Below are 16,842 nucleotides of genomic sequence, written 5' to 3'. Positions count from 1 at the left end.
CATAAAATGTCCCCGCTTTCATGCATCCTATATTTTAATGGTAAAGGTTAAAAATAATGAATAAATAACAAATTTATATGTTAGATATAATTATATTAGATATAATATAATTGACATTTTGGACCATTCATTATTTTTGTTATGGGCCACTGTCTTGTTTATGTTTAACAGCATCCCTGGCTTCTTCCCACTAGATGCTGGAACACCTGACCTAATGTTCATGGGAATCAAAAATATCTCCAGATATTTCTAAATGTTCCTGAGGTTTAAGTTGGGGGATAATATTGCCCCCAGTAGAGAATGACTGGGGTAATGATACTGCGATGGAAAAATACAAATAACTAGAATAGGACTGAACTGTGTGTTAGGTGAGTTGATTGAGATCTTAAATAATGCCTTCCTAACCCTAACCCTCATGATTTGCCATCTTATAAAGAGTGCAGGAATTCCGACATGTCTTTAGAGGCAATGACACTTGGCTGAAGGTCTTTGCCTGGCTGTGTGTCTGCCTGTGTCAATTACCATCCTGTGTCAAATCTCATTCATCCCTTGCTGAGCTGAGAACAGACACTTACAGGGCAATTTAAATATCCAGTTATGGCACAAACTAATATAGGAAAATGCCTTGATGGCTTAGATTTACAGTTCTACACAAATTTGATCACGAGCACTGGTCAAGCACAAGGCTCTATGTGTCCCCCTAGCAAGTGACATTGTGCTGTATCCTTAAAATGCTGGGTCTCTCTGCCCCCAAAATGTACTTAATTGGCCAGATGCAATGATTCAGCCTGTAATCCCAGCACTCTGGGAGGCTGAGGAGGGCGGATCACCTGAGGTTGGGAGTTCGAGACCAGCCTGACCAACATGGAGAACCTTCATCTCTACTAAAAATACAAAATTAGTTGGGTGAGGTACTGCATACCTGTAAACCCGGCTACCCGGGAGGCTGAGGCAGGAGAATTGGTTGAACCCGGGAGGCAGAGTTTGCAGTGAGCCGAGATTGTGCCATTGCGCTTCAGACTGGGTGACAAGAGAAAAACTCCTCCGTCTCAGGAAAAAAAAAAAAAAAAAAAAAAAAAAACATATATATATATATACACACACACACACACACACACACACACTCTTAATCATAAGTATTAAGTCAATGATCAATGACATCCAGAAATGATTGTTATTTTAAGCAGTCTACATGGGTTATCGCAATTAAAATCCCAATAACATTATGCTCTTACTCATTATATTAGTTTTCTGTGGCTTCCATAATAAATATTTATGAATTTAATGAAGTAAAATAAGGAAAATCTATTCTTCCACAGTTGGGTTCAGAAATCTGAAATCAAGGTTTCAGGGGGTCCATACTCCCTCAGAAGGTCCTTGATGAGAATCTGTTTATTACTTCTTCTGGATTTCGATGTCTCCAGGCATTCCTAGTTGTTCCTTGGTTTGTGGCCACATCACTTCAATTTCTGCCTCCATCTTTGCAAGACCTGTGTGTCTCATCTCCTTTCGTATCTCTTTCCTAAGGACACTTACAAATGGTGCTTAGGACATGCTTGGATAATTCTAGGTAATTTCCTTCTCTGAGATCCTTAGTTTGACCACATCTGTTAATTTATCAGGTAATATTCACATTGACCACTCTTTTATCTACCTAGACCCTATTGTTTTTTCAAGACTATGAATAAACTCGATTTGCTCAAAAAGTTTCCCTCTGGGTATTGTAGACAACTTCAATATTTCGTTTAAAATTTATTTGAAATTATAACATAATATCTCACCATACTTTTTCCTTATTTCAGGAATCATATCTTCCCTGTTTCAAATAACAAGCATTGTGATAATGTGGACACTAAGGAGCAACAATTTATCTAAAGGTAAGAATAAAGATAGACTTTCAGACTATGAGATGGGCCTGAACAAATATCTGATCAAGCTACTCAGTTTTACAGACAAAAGGGTGAAGGCTGGAAAACCTAAAAAACCTGTATACGGTTCTCAGATAGACACTATGTTGTCTGCTTGAATGAAGAAAATTTGTTAACGATTGCGGATCTTAATCTACTCTACATTTTTTTTAGCTTGTCAACTTGAACAAGTGTTTCAATTATTTCCTTATTTATTTTCTCTGATAAACTTAACCTAATCCTGTAAAAGGAATGTTTTGAAAAGGTATATCTTAAAGGAGCATTTTCTAATTTAATATTGACATTTTATTATTTGCTGAATCAAGGAAGTTATGCATATTTTGCATAAATATGTGATACCATATATATGATAATATTTTTCTCCATAGTCACATATTAATCTGTTCTGACATTTTTCTATAATAAACATCATTATCTTAGACAGAAATGATGGAAAAATTTTATCCATTATAATGATATCTAATTAAAACTTGTGTCTAACCTTAATTGAAATATATATATATATGTATATATCTATATCTATATCTATATATTTCAGTCAGTGAAAAAAGAAAGTCAGTTGATGTTGCATTAAGTGTCAGCATTATTACAAAGAGATTGGAAGACATTAGGTACAAATGTGAATCTGCAGGAGTACCATTTGTATATTGCTAATTACTTGATATTGTGTCTTTTTGAGAAAGCTGTTGCTCTTTATTCACACTAGAGCATTTCAGACAATTAATTTGGCGTTCATTAATAAATAACTAAGCATTTTGTCTCTACGTTGCTTGAAAGGAGTTGTAAATTACATCTTGCCCGTGTTACTAATTAGCTATCCAGGAAATGGATTTGCCTGTGGAAATTTTGTCAATCAAGCGTATGATATATTGGCCATAGTTTGTCTGTCTTCCAATTCCTCTTAGCTGTTGATAATGCAAATCAAGCCACATGAATGATAACCTAACAGAAGACACTGTTTTGAAAAGCTATATTCATATTAATACAAACTGTTCAGAATTGTTATGTGGAACATTTCTGTCTATAATTAAGAAGATAAACATGACAAATAATATGCTGCTTCATTAAGTTTTGCATGTGAATCATTTCCAAAGTGAACTTTGAAAAGAGCTCCATAAATTCCATCAGAAAAGAATGAAATAAAACATCACAGTCCTTTACCATAGCTAAGTCAGCAAATAAATATCAGGTATGAAAACTTATATTGATAAAAACTAAACTCTACTTAATGTTATAGAAGTCCAAATGATTGTATCAAGATAATATGTAAGTCTAATTTATGAATCTATAATAAAAAATTCTGAGGCTGAGTGTGGTGCCTCATGCCTGTAATTCTAGCACTTTGGGAGGCCAAGGCGGGCAGATCACCTGACGTTAGGAGTTTGAGACCAACCTGGCCAACATGGCCAGACCCCATCTCTACTAAGAATACAAAAATTAGCCAGGTGTGTTAGCTCATGCCCATAATCCCAGCTACTCAGGAGGCTGAAGCATGAGAACTGCTTGAACCTGGAGGCTGCAGTGAGCCGAGATCATGCCACTGCACTCCAGCCTGGGCAACAGAGCAAGACTCAGTCTCAGGAAAAAAAAAAAAAAAAATCTGGTCACACAAATTTCTAGAAAATCAGCCTATTTCTGAGATAGCCCAGAGGTGACATCAACTGACTAACCCACTGGGAGTATGTTTCATTCTTTGCTGAACTACTAGAACCTAGACTACAGCCTCACATGCAGAAAACATTCAGTAAAAATTATATTTACATAAAATTACTACAGGACAATAATTATATCTTATAAGTGGGTTTGTTTAAAGGGTTTATCATATATTCTAAGTCACACATTTTGCTCAGAAAAACTAGCTTTGTCCTGGAAATGTGACTTAAATAGAGAAAAGGAACAAGAACATACGTTCAAGCCAAAATAAGCAAAGCTCTGTCTCAAGAAGGGTTGATGGAAACAACAGAAAACAGAAAGTGCTGCAGTTTAATCAGTTACAGACTGCTCATCAGAAAACACAACAGAGACATATAGTACATGTCTTTCTGCTAATATATTCCACTCTTTGTGCTAAAACTAAGTATGGATGTTACTTTGGAACATTTTGAATGTGGAAAATTAGTTTCCTCCTCAACATTGTCCTCTACTACTTTTCAGAGTATAATGTGTATGACAAGCTCCCAATAAAATTTTGAAACACTTAATAGTTGAAGGTTAAACAAGAGTAGAAATCATGTTAACACCTTACTACTGGGAAATTTTTGCATAGGAATATACATAATTTCCAGAAAATTACATTTTTATAGAGGGCAACATACATAATAACACCTTTTGACTCAAAATAGAAATTATTTTTAAGCTTATACTTCTGCCATACATTAGAGCAACTACTGGTTTATGTTGTTCTGTTTTACTGTTCTACAGTCATTCCACACTTGACTCTTGGCATCCATAATCAGAAAAGTAAATCAAGAAATGAACTATAAACTCATCAATGTTTTATGATTTTCCTTATAGCCTTTTATTTTACCTTGAGGAGTTTCTGTATGTAAGGCACTTTAGAATATGAATGATTTTCATGGCATACACATAAGGGACTATTAAAAACAATTGACATGTTTTTGGTAAAGTATTTGACTGTATATTCTTCATGTAACTGAAAATATTCAGCATTGAAAGAGTTTGCATTTAATGATGGCTACAAAGTTGACATTTACATTCTGGTTTCCTTAAGGCAGGAACTACATTCTGCAGAGGGCAAATTTCAAAAGACAAAACTTAATCCTTATACTAGCAAAAGTTTGATTAGATATGTTCTACATACTTAGCTGCTTACATAAGTATAGGTGTCTGAGGCTGAAAATGAATGCCCCAGGAAGAAGTAAATCAACTTTAGAAAAATTATCAAATGGCGTAATTATGGGCACACAATGCCCTCCACCCACAGCTGTTCTTGCATTTCCAACATGAAAGGCAGCACAAGACAGAAGGGAAACACTGGCAAATAGATTGGTTCTGCCATTTCCTCAGTATTATGTGCCCTGTCACTGTTTGAGTTACTTAGATAAGATGCAATTTCTCCTTAGTTTTTAATGCCCTTTCAGATATTTTTTGTTACAGGATTCGTCACTGTGAATCCAAGGGACTTTATTTTGTCACTTTGGCAGAAAGGATTGGACTGCTTAAGCAGAACTAATAAATAGCTTCCATTTCCTACATGAAAAAAGTAATACATGCTTATGCTGTGTTCCTGGATTGCACATGTAACTGGCAGCAAGAAACACCCTGAGAAAAGTAATCATAAAATATCCTTGTTTATTCCAAAGCATAACAATAGAAATGTGTGACAATCTGAATTTCTTTTGTATGCTGAAATACGCTGAGAAAGTATTAATGAATGCTGTGCCATTCTAATTTTGTATTAATGAAATAATTTATTATTTTTTCAGTTTTAATTAAAATTGGCTTTGCATCAAACCATGCTTATCACATTGATCAGGTGATAAAAATAAAATTTTGTCATGTATCAATAAAAAATGATTATTTGTATTATCTAACCATTAATGACACATTTTAGAGTGTGAAGATGTTGGTACACATTTTCATTTTTTTTGTTTCCTGAAAAACTAACTTATTATTGCCATGTTTATAGTTCCATCGTGTGCAATTAATTATTACACACCAAGGCAACATTAACGAAACTTCTGATAGTAATACAACCAGTCAGACTGAAATTTCAGTCTTTTGGCTATTAACATAAGTTTTATATCAGTAATAAATTACATGAGGTGTCAACATATACTGAAATTAACATTATCTATTAATGCATTGTTTCAAATTATGACATGTATTGATATGTTAAAATATATTTACATAATCTGTTCTTAAAAATTTCAGTAATCTTTTCCATTTTGTAATGCAATTGTCTATTCCCAGTCAAACTCCACTCCCACTTCCTCTCCAATTGTTTTCAGAAATGTGCAGTTTGTGATATCACATGTTAAAAAGAAAGAAAATGGATTCCTCTGAAGACAGTACCCACACAGAAGAGGAATCACTGAAGTTTCTCATTGCTACAACACTTGCATTTATAAACAAAGTGATCAGAAAGTAGTGAAGAGAAAAAAGGTATTTTGTTTAATCTGAGAGCAGCTTCTTTCTGTTTTTGGTGGAAGAACATGCACAACCATTGATAATTTCAGTCCAGACTCAAAATTAAGCGTAACTCATCCTAGATTGTTGCAAATCTGCAGTCCTAGATTTTAGCAATGATGGCTGATTTATTCCTTTCTGAAGATGTTTAAATAGACGTTTGTAAATGACTTTTATTTAACCATAATCAGCTGAAATTAAGTGATTTTTTAAAAAAATATTCTCATTTAGAAGTGTATATGTTTAACTAGGTTTGGAAACTATCATATGAATTACAAATTTCCCCCAAGTGATGTTCTAATAAAAAGCAGTGTAGCAGGTATTAATTAACTCATTTGAGGGAAAAAAAAAATCCACCAGCAAACAGATCCATGATAACAAATGTAATACTTACCAGAATCAATTGATCATCTATTATGCAATCACTTTACACAGTGTTTTTAAGTGAATAATCTCGCTCGCTGCTTACAATAGTAATGCAAGAGGGACTATCCCTATTTTGCAGGTTAAATAACAATCACAATAATAGCAATGGTTGTAGAATGATAAAGTAGATTTTTAAAGACCATATAGTTAGCAAAAAATTAACCTGACATTTTCACTTAGATTCTGAAAACATACTCTTAAAAGCTCCACCTTAAAGTAGTTAACTGTTATAGGTTAAAGAGACATCTTAGTTGGAAAATAACTCAGAACATCTAGAAGATAAAATTGCATTGTATATAGTCTACTATATTCTGTAACTCATCCTCCTCCCAGCACCACGTACCATTTCTCTATTACCAAAAATGATTAAATTCAATTATTTAAGTTGCTTATTTCCATATTTGTATTCATATATCTAATAAATATATATGACATTTCTTATATTTTTGGCTTCTGGCATTGGTTATTAACTACCTACCTTGGGAAATTAGTATTTAGCAAACTTTTACTACCTCTGTCCATTTACCATGGTACACATGTAGGTTTTCTGTTTCCCATGATATATATTTATATATATTCATGCATATTTATGTGTAATACACACACACGATCACACACACATACCCCTACACATCTTTGGGTAAATCTATATTCAGTATTTTCATTTTTATAACTAGGTAAATGTGGCTCACAGATAGTCAATACATTATTTGTGATTTTTTTTAACTTTTAATTTTCCTTTGGGTTAATAAATTATTTGGTCTTATTAGTTTTATTTTCTCTGTTCTTATAACTAATTCATTTCCGTACAATGCCCTAGGTGTCTGTATATTTCTTCTCAATACATTCAAACTAATCAAGTATTAATGATGATCAATTGATCTTATCTTTCTAAAGTCATATCTTCCTAAAGTCTAAAGTCATATCTACTATGGAGAGGTTGCTCTAATGGTTTGCTGTATAGCTGTCATTTAGAAACTTTCCATAACCATTATATAGAGTATTTCCTTTTCTTCTCTTGTGACTGAATTGACTCCTTTGGATTCCAAGTCTTCCTTCTTCTTTTATTACCTCATCTTACAGGAATATCAACTCTAGTAATTTCCTGAAAAAGGAGAGGAGTGGGGATTGAAGGCAACATCCATTAAAATCTCTCTCTCTCTCTTTTTTTTTGAGACGGAGTATTGCTCTATAGCCCAGGTTGGAGCGCAGTGGTGTGATCTCCACTCACTCCAACCTCTGCCTCTTGAGTCCAAGCTATTCTCCTGCCTCAGCCTCCCTAGTAGCTGGGATTAAAGGCACTTGCCACCATGCCCAGTTACTTTTTGCATTTCAGTAGAGATGGGGTTTCACCATGTTGGCCAGGCTGGTCTCGAACTCCTGACCTCAAGTGATTTGCCCACCTCGGCCTCCAAAAGTGCTGGAATTACATGTGTGAGCCACCACGCCCAGCCTGTTAAAATCTTGTATGTCTGAAAAACCTTAATTTTCTTTCATATTAACATCATAATTAGATTAGATATGGAATTCTAAGTGGAAAAATATTTTCTTCCTAAGCCTTTTGAAGTACTGTTCCATTGACTTTTGTTGCCGATATTGTTACCAGAACACTTTTGTTCTTTTTCCATAAGCATAATATATTTTTTACTTATGGAGAAATTTTGGAATTGTCCTCCCCTTACACAGTTTCTTATTCCTCCAAGTTGCTATAATTTGTATGTTTTAATCTCAGTATTTCTTGTTAGACAATTCCTTTAGATATCTGCCTGTGCTTGACTGTCCACTTGGAAATAAAGGCCACACTAGACTCTGCTGGTAGTCTGTGTCCATGTGTGCATGGCTATCTCCTCTGGCCATCAATGTAGGATGATATGGATAGGCTATTTCATTTTAGATTTCCCTATCACTATCTACAGGTCATTTTTCCTATGTATTCATAGTTCATAACAAAGGCACCTTCAATCTCCAAATAGAGAGGATGAACTTTGATGCCAGTATTCCGGGAGTAAAGTTAGGAAGAGAGCTGGTGGTTTCAGAACTCATTTAACATACGCCTAGTTTTTACTGTGGTGTTTCTCTTCAAATGGGTCTTAGTTTTCTAAATACTCTGTGCCCTTTGTTTTACTCCCACCAGAGGCTAATTCTGCAGTCTTCCATTGGTTGTGCTAAGAGTACTAAGTGTGTAATTGCTCTTAAGATCTTTCAGCCTATAATTGCTTTTTGTGTCCCTCCTAAATTCTACATCTAGGGGTACCCATTGTCAAATATTCCTGAGCATTTTTATGTTTTATATTTTCTCATATTGCTTTCCACCTTCCTCCATTGAGTAATTAGAATTTGGGCTGCCAAAGAAGATACAGGACTCCCAGTTAAATTTGAATATACTTATTATAAAAGAAGTATTCTTTATTTATCTGAGATTAAATTTAACTGACCATCTTGTACTGGCATTTGATAAATATTACAATCCTTTTTAAAAATAATTTTCTGGGTCTGATCAATAAGCTTCTACTTATCCTTTAGTTTATACATTTCAAAATTTGTGACAACCATCATATCTCTTGGATTTTTTTGTACTTATGTATTTATGCTTTAAACATCCTTTTTCTGTCACTTTAGTGCAAGTTGGAAAGGAATCTAAGGTTCTTTTGTTCTGTCCACTATATTATTGAAAATATTTTTTAAAATGTGATGTGAACAGAAACAAGAGTAAAAGCAATTATTTTTAAGGCAATTCCCAGAATTATTTCTTAGGTACTAAAAGAGTAGCTGAATTCTGTTGATCTGGCCTGCTTAGAAATCATTAGCCACTCAAAGTATACATTAATTTGCTTTTAAATTGGATATTATTGCTGGGATTACATTGCCTTAAAGTCCCACAGAAACATTTCATTAACTATGAATGTGAATTTTGGAAACGAAATTTGTAATATGTGTTTTTGTTTACTGCCATCACTTAATTGAATAATTTCATAAAACAAGAAAGACAAAAATATAAAATTCCTCAGGAGTTATTAATACATTCATCTGCTTGAAATAAGTTGGCATATTATGCAAATTATTCTTGGATTCATTATATAAAATTCAAGCCAACTTGAGTCTGTAGTCCAGTTCATAAAATGACATAGAAGAGTTTAAAATTTTTCTGGAACGGAATGTGAGTACTAGAGGAAGTCTTGACGCTCATTTTGTAACCGGAACCAGGTTTGGCTGCTGGTCACTCAAATTCCAAACACAAGAGGTAGGGGTTGTTAGGAAGAAAAGCAGCCTTTAATCAGAGAGCCAGCAAACTGAGAACATGGTGAACTAGCATCCTAAAGTACCATTAAATTTTAAAATTTACTGTAGAATTTTTAAAAGGAAACTCTGTATGGAAAGCATGCGGGGGTGGTGCAGGATGCAGGGCTGTGTGTGTTGTTCTGATGCCTATCTTGGGTAATCGCCGGACTGGGGATCTGACTGGCATTTTCTTGACTTCAGCCTGGAGATGGCAGACAAACCGTTTGCTACTCTCCCTACGGAAGATTCCTCAGGGGCTCCTTGCTTGGTATGTTTCAAGATTAGCCGCTGGAATTTCTGAAGCAAGAGCACAATTAGGTGAGCATGGATTGCTGGAGGCTAGTGTCTATAGAGGGAAGGAGTGAAGAGCTAGGAGGGGAGGAAAGAAAGAAAAAGAAAGTGGGTGATTTTTAAAACAGGTCCCCTGTTACAATTTTTCCTGTCTTCCGACTTTCTATATGACTCTTGTCTTCTTCACAAGTTCCAACTTTTCTGCTAACTTATTAAAGCCTGTACATTTTAAAATGAAGTCTTAAAAATAGTGTAATGTACAACACACCAATTGGGTTCCATTTTATGAATACTGATAGCTATATTTAAGTAAATAACCTGATTTCATATATAAAACCTTAATCTCTTGATTTTCTATACCACTAAGACTCACACAATCTGAAAATGGGTTTTAAATTAGTCATAATGCATTTATTTAAAAATCATATAGTGCACAGAACTTTTTATTCTCTATCCTGGGAGAGTTTTAGTGAATTAAGATGACTGAGAAAAGTTGCATATACATTGGCCGGGCGCGGTGGCTCACGCCTGTAATCCCAGCACTTTAGGAGGCAGAGGCAGGCGGATCACAAAGTCAAGAGTCTGAACTAGCCTGACCAACACGGTGAAACCCCGTCTCTACTAAAAATACAAAAATTATCCAGGTGCGGTGTCGGGCGCCTGTAATCGCAGCTACTCGGGTGGCTGAGTCAGGAGAATGGCGTGAACCCAGGAGGCGGAGGTTGAAGTGAGCCGAGATCTCGCCACTGCACTCCAGCCTGGGCGACGGAGCAAGACTCCGTCTTAAAAAAAGAAAAAAAAAAAAAGAAAAGAAAAGATAAAAAGGAAAAAAGAAAAAAAAGAAAAAATTACATATACATTAACCGTGTTTATAAGGTTTCTGTAAGTTTTGTGAAATTGTGGTCAGAACAATTTCTATTACCCTAAAATCGTATCTTGGAGGCCATTATGAGATGCTATTTCTTTTAGGGAACACTCTGGAATATTATGTTCTAACGCCCTTTAACTTTATGTCTCAGGGAGATATTTGGCTTCAATTACATAAGTTTTTATATGGAGTTCAATGTAGTGTGAGTGTGTGTGCGCGCGCGGCGCACCCACGCACCGGTGTCTGGGTGTAAAACAGGGACCCCTGATGTGCTTGTTTCTCATTTCTACTGTTAACATTACTGCACTCTGCCAACTGGGTCGGTGTTACCATCTGTCACTTAGGGAATGTGTCTGTCAATTAGCACTTCTACAATGCTATCTGTCGACTCACAAAAGTTACCAGGAAAATAACTTGTAAGCTACTGTCAGGAGGAAATTGAACTAGGTATCAAGTTCTTTAGAGGTACATTTATTTCAACAGTATCTGTGTGTCAAATAGTGATGAACGCCCTTTTTAACTAGATGAGAAAGTGAAATTTGTCTCTTCAAAGAAACTTCTATAAGGTAGGCTATGTTCTTTTTGCAATGCCATTAGATTTATTAAGTTTTTCAAATGTTTAAATTTATTTTTCATATACAATTTTAAAGTATATTCAGGAAAAATCTCATTATTGTTAAGCTCCTAGATTTAAGAAATGATTCATACCTATATTTAGAATATCACTGATATAAAAGTGTCTGATACTCCATTTATCCTACTACAGTGTAATCCATAATATCTTCTTAATATCTTGAGGTTAAACTATTGAAAGTGAACATAATTTCCCAAATCGTTTCTTTTTATGCCATGACCAAACGCTTTTCCAAAGTTTATTTTAGAAGATGATTTCCCACGAACTCTGTTGTCCATAACAATATGACATCTATTTAAATGAAAGAGTTCTAAAACTTCACACACTGGAGTACAGTTGTGAAGATATAAGTACAAATGTCTTCTCAGTTGCCATTTGTTCTGCTTGTTTTAACTTCATACTCTGATTATACATTTTAGAGCTTAAAAATAAAGTTTATTTAGCCTAAGAGTCTCATAAGCAAGCAGCTACCTACTTTTCCTAAACTAAATAGAATGAATGAATTTATACACAATTGTAAATGTATGTATGTGTGTACATATGTATGTAAACATCAACGTATATGGACACACACATATGTGTTTTACATATGTGTGACTATGTGACACATATGTATATGTATGCATATCTGTGACTATGTGTGTATATATGTATGTATATGTGTTTATCTACACATGTGTATGTATACTTAAATGCATTAATCTTCAATATAGTAGGTTAAAAACAGAAAATTACAAAAATAGATTAAGTTATTTTAAAAGCACAGCAACAGAGTTCATTTAGCAAGAGAATTGTATGCATACTAGTTAATATCCAGGGAGTCTGGAATCAAACAATGGCTCAGATTCAGCACATAATAGCAATGTCATAGCAAAATTTTTTTTATGTCTCTCAGTTTTAGGTCCCTAATCTATAAAATGAGAATGGGAATATTCTACTGGATATTTATTAATATAATAAATAATAATGTGTCTAGGTAGAAGACAGTATGCAATAAGTACCCAGTAAGTGTTACCAAAAATTGGTAAAATTATTTTATTCATTTTAAGAACCTCTAAAAAAAACTGTATTGTAATACAGTAAAATAATTCCATAATAATAGCGTTAAGTCATCTGAGTCATACATATGTTTAGATTTTATAGCAGGAGTAGATCTTAAAGATTATCCATTCTCTTCTTTCATAGACAATGAAAATGAATTCCCAAAATCCTTGATGAAGAGAAATTTAATTATTTTCAATTTACCTAAATTACGAAAAGGAATAATAAATACTTGAACATTCCTCTCATCGTATTAAACACTTTTGTTCTTATCTAGCTTCAGGGTGACTTAGGTTCTTGACATCAAGTCTTTAAATGACTATGATAGTAAGTTTTGGCACACTTCATAGATGTCTGGCTCTGCAAACCGACGTGCCATTCATCACTATACACCTGCAAAAGCAAACTTTGTAACCATAAAGGTCAGACTTATTCTGGTATTCAAATGATGTTTGGGGAAGGAGAAAAGTTTTCATAAGCCCCCACTTGGAGCCTGACACTACTGTCACCAACCCGAGTGTTTTTCTCGCAGGAACCTACAGCAATCAATGAGGCAAGCTTCCAGCCAGCTACAATATATATTCTTAACTGAGAGTGTTTCCTTGAAACGTTGGAAAGTAAATTGAAGTTTCTTCAAGTTTCTTATTTTAGAGTATTCATTTTTATCAAACTTCAAACGCTGTACTCTGTGAGAATTCTTTCTACTCTATATTTAACATATATTTATGTATATTATTTAATGTATGTATACATTTATGTATATATTTAATGCATATTAATTGTGTCTACTCTATATTTAATATCAGGGAAAATATTTATGTTTTTTAGTGCAGAGTTATGTTTATATTTTGGTTAAACATAAAAGCATTGCTGCCTTCCATGTCAGCTTGAGATTTTCCCCAATATTACAAAAGACATCACTAAATTCTGTTCCCACAATAGACAATTTACCTACTCTAAAGCAATTTGCGAAATATATATGGCTTAATAATGGATAAAATATTGCCTGAAACAAAAGAAATAATGAAATTGTTAGGTTCAGGTTGTATGCATGCCATTGTTGCATGTCATGTCACCATTAGCGTAACTGACTCTAAACTTCCTTTCTTGCCTAGATTGTTTGGGCATTGAGACAATCCTCTGATAAAGCCTTGATTCTGACACACATCAGGGACCAAATGAATTAATATGGTCTGGGAGGGACAAAAAAATATGGTCTGAAGGGTAAATTATTGGTTAAGTATTAATTTTTTTATTTTAATTTCTCAGCTGGGCAAGTTCCTTAAGCATAGATCTGTTAAATTTTTGGAAATACAGTGTTGTTTTGACAAATCCAAGATTTGAAGATTTGGAAGCAACTAGAAATAAAAATAACAGGCTTCCCCGAATTAAGTAGGTGGGACAAATAAACCATTTATATGCATATTGATCAATACAGAAGAAATTCGTATGTCAAAATGAAAGCTTCCAGATGTTCACTATGACATTTAGTAGGATAGTCTTCTACTAACTGCAAAAGACTGAAAATGTTATGTGCTATATCACATAAACTTGTATTTCATCATAAGAACTGTATAGTTTCTATTGGTTTTTTCTATTTTTACCCTTTCCTTCTTGCTCTTAATCCTTCCCTCTCTCTCTGTTTCTCATTGTACATGGGAGGAACTTAAAGCTCTATATAGCAAGTAGTAGATGAACTGAGACACAACAAATAAGAGCAAGACACTATTACTCATAACACAACAGCAGAAACACTAGTGGAAATATGCCAATTTCCCTGCTCTGAAGTTGTATGGGCAACACAATGGACCCAGACGGAGGACATGAATCCAATACTGTATGTCATCACCCAACTAGTGGTACTGGTGGTAGGAGTATAAAGATTCTTCACAGTACTGTAGGCTACTAAGGTTGGATAGACAGAGAAGCATTAAAACAAAATGACCAATGATAACTTCGGTTATTTCTCTTTCTCCCTTATACAGGCAAAGGAGAAGTCATTGTCCTCACAATGCTGACTATGCCCTCCATCACCACTGAAGAGGCAATTTACTAGTGTCTGCTGAGACAAGGAAGCTCCAAATTACTGAGAAAAAAAATGTATTTCAACACCTCTGGATGTTTCTCCTGTACCATATCCCATAGCCACTGCTCAATAATTTCATGAGGCAGATGAATGCCACCTAGATGGTGGTATGAATAAACAAGGCAGGTTGGACCGAGTGTACTTGGGTAGTTACTTTAAAAACAAGAACTAGATCTGGCCAACCAGTGGCCAGCAGGCCATTCTTGGGGGACCATTAACCTGTGATTGCTATAAGTCATTCAGGGAGAACACAATTGTAAATTGTATTTTCTTTCCAGGGTCACCTATGAACTCTCAGGAACTTTGCTTTTTGTGTGAAAGCCAAGCATTAACTTGCAATGTGCCTTTCTTTCAAAAATCTTGGTGTCTTATACCATATGAATAATCACAAAAGACTTTCAACTACAGAAGGAAACTTCATTTTAGATTATGCAGTTCTCAGATGTAGGCCAAAAAATGTCTCCAAAATGAGATTACCTTTGTTTATGCAGGGGAGTTAATAAATGACCTAAATGGGAATGGTCCCATTAGAAAAAGTGGTTTGAAATTTATCCCTGACATTAGCTGAAATGATCAATAAAACCAACTCAGCCCCAGAAGGCATTCAGGTCAGCCTCTGCTCGCTGACCAAGATTATTATGGATGATAAAATTGTCCTGGACTTACAACTTTGGAGTCAAGACAGTGTCTGTGCAATAGCTAATGAAATTAATGCATCAGAGCAAGTGGAAAGATCAATTAAAAAATTAAGGAGGAATGCCCTAAGGGTTCCCCTCAGCTGCTTGCGTCCAGAACCCTGGAGATATGGTTGAGTTCAATACTGCACATTGGCCTCTTTCTGCTGTTTGGAGTCTAATAGTAGCCTTAATTAGATGCCATATGAGACAAATTGAATAGATTTGTTTTCAGTTTCTGTTAGTGAGATTAATCAGAGTAGCCAGCAGAATGAAGTACTTACAGGAAAATTAGCCAGAGGCCGAGGCAGTGTAGGACCAAGGAGTGGATATTGATGAAAGACCATTCTCTATAAGTCTCTCATTTCTGAATGCCTTATGAAGGGACTGTGATTGTTTTATTTATAACTATTTTTAAAGAATGTTTGTAATGCAAACAGCATTGGAAATTAGAGGTAGTGATTCTTTGGGGAGCAAAAGTTGAGTTTCCTTGCATACGGCCATAGAATATAGAGATCGTATGTTCCTCCAAAGTAAAGGGCAGACATTCTTATTGTCTTGGATACTACAGATGTCATCTCATGCTGCAGTAAAGTACAAACATAGTTACTGAATATTATAAAAACCTTGGCTTCCTAATTTCAGGTTTCTTTCCCTATAACATAGCCCATTGCATGTGGAAACTTCCATCAAGGCCCAGTCAGTTGCCCCGGTAGAACTTGGGTAAAAGGATAAATGACACAAAATGCTAATGCTCATAGTGTTTGCTGTACTACAACTAGTACAGTTCCCTGTATCTGATCTAAGAATCTCATTTTTTTTTTTAATCAGTTTCCATGAAACTGTGCCAGGTTAAACGTTGCTTTGTAAGTAGACCGAAATTCAAGATCTTTCGTAGCTCATGATACTACTCTAAATTAGACAGGGAAATGCATTTCTCTCTTATAAAATATTTTGCTATAAGTTTTTTAAATAAGTTTCTTTTTATTTTTAGTCTAGTAAAACAATTTATCTAATGCTTTTTATACATCACTTGAAATTTTTCTCTTAAATCTGCTAGTGGAGTGATTTCACTTACAAATTCCTGATATTAAATCACTCTTGCATCCCAATGATAAAACATACTTTAAAACAATATTTTATTTTGTAAATTGTTGTTAATTTCCTTTTAAAAATTATGTTATTTTGGAACTATGCTTTATTTTCGTGTGTAAAATTTGCATCATCCACACATTGGCTCCCCAACTGATGGATGATTCTTTGGTGAGAAAGGCTCATTATTAACCTGTGGAACTTTACCCTCCTTTCAAAATTGTAAACCAAAGGCAAAATTTCATTTTAGAGAAATTTCAAAGAACTGCCATCATCCATTAAGTTCAAAGATAAAGAAATGAGGAATCTTATCACTTTCTTATTTATCTCACTTGATTAAGTTTTGAATGTGCACAAGTTATCATACTTTAACC

General features: G+C 34.6%; 1 long non-coding RNA gene across 1 annotated transcript; it reads left to right on the top strand.

Annotated features, from left to right (window-relative positions):
• The first annotated feature begins 224 nt into the window (after positions 1-224).
• LOC126959622 (uncharacterized) lies at positions 225-14,832 on the top strand. The gene is made up of 5 exons (XR_007727584.1): positions 225-368; positions 1,803-1,877; positions 5,900-6,053; positions 9,984-10,100; positions 14,602-14,832. It is a non-coding gene; the product is annotated as an uncharacterized LOC126959622 (long non-coding RNA).
• The last annotated feature ends 2,010 nt before the right edge of the window (positions 14,833-16,842 follow it).

Source organism: Macaca thibetana, chromosome 7, assembly GCF_024542745.1.
Source record: "Macaca thibetana thibetana isolate TM-01 chromosome 7, ASM2454274v1, whole genome shotgun sequence".
NCBI classification, from domain to species: Eukaryota; Metazoa; Chordata; class Mammalia; order Primates; family Cercopithecidae; genus Macaca; species Macaca thibetana.
This window is presented reverse-complemented; position numbering and strand designations above follow the sequence as displayed.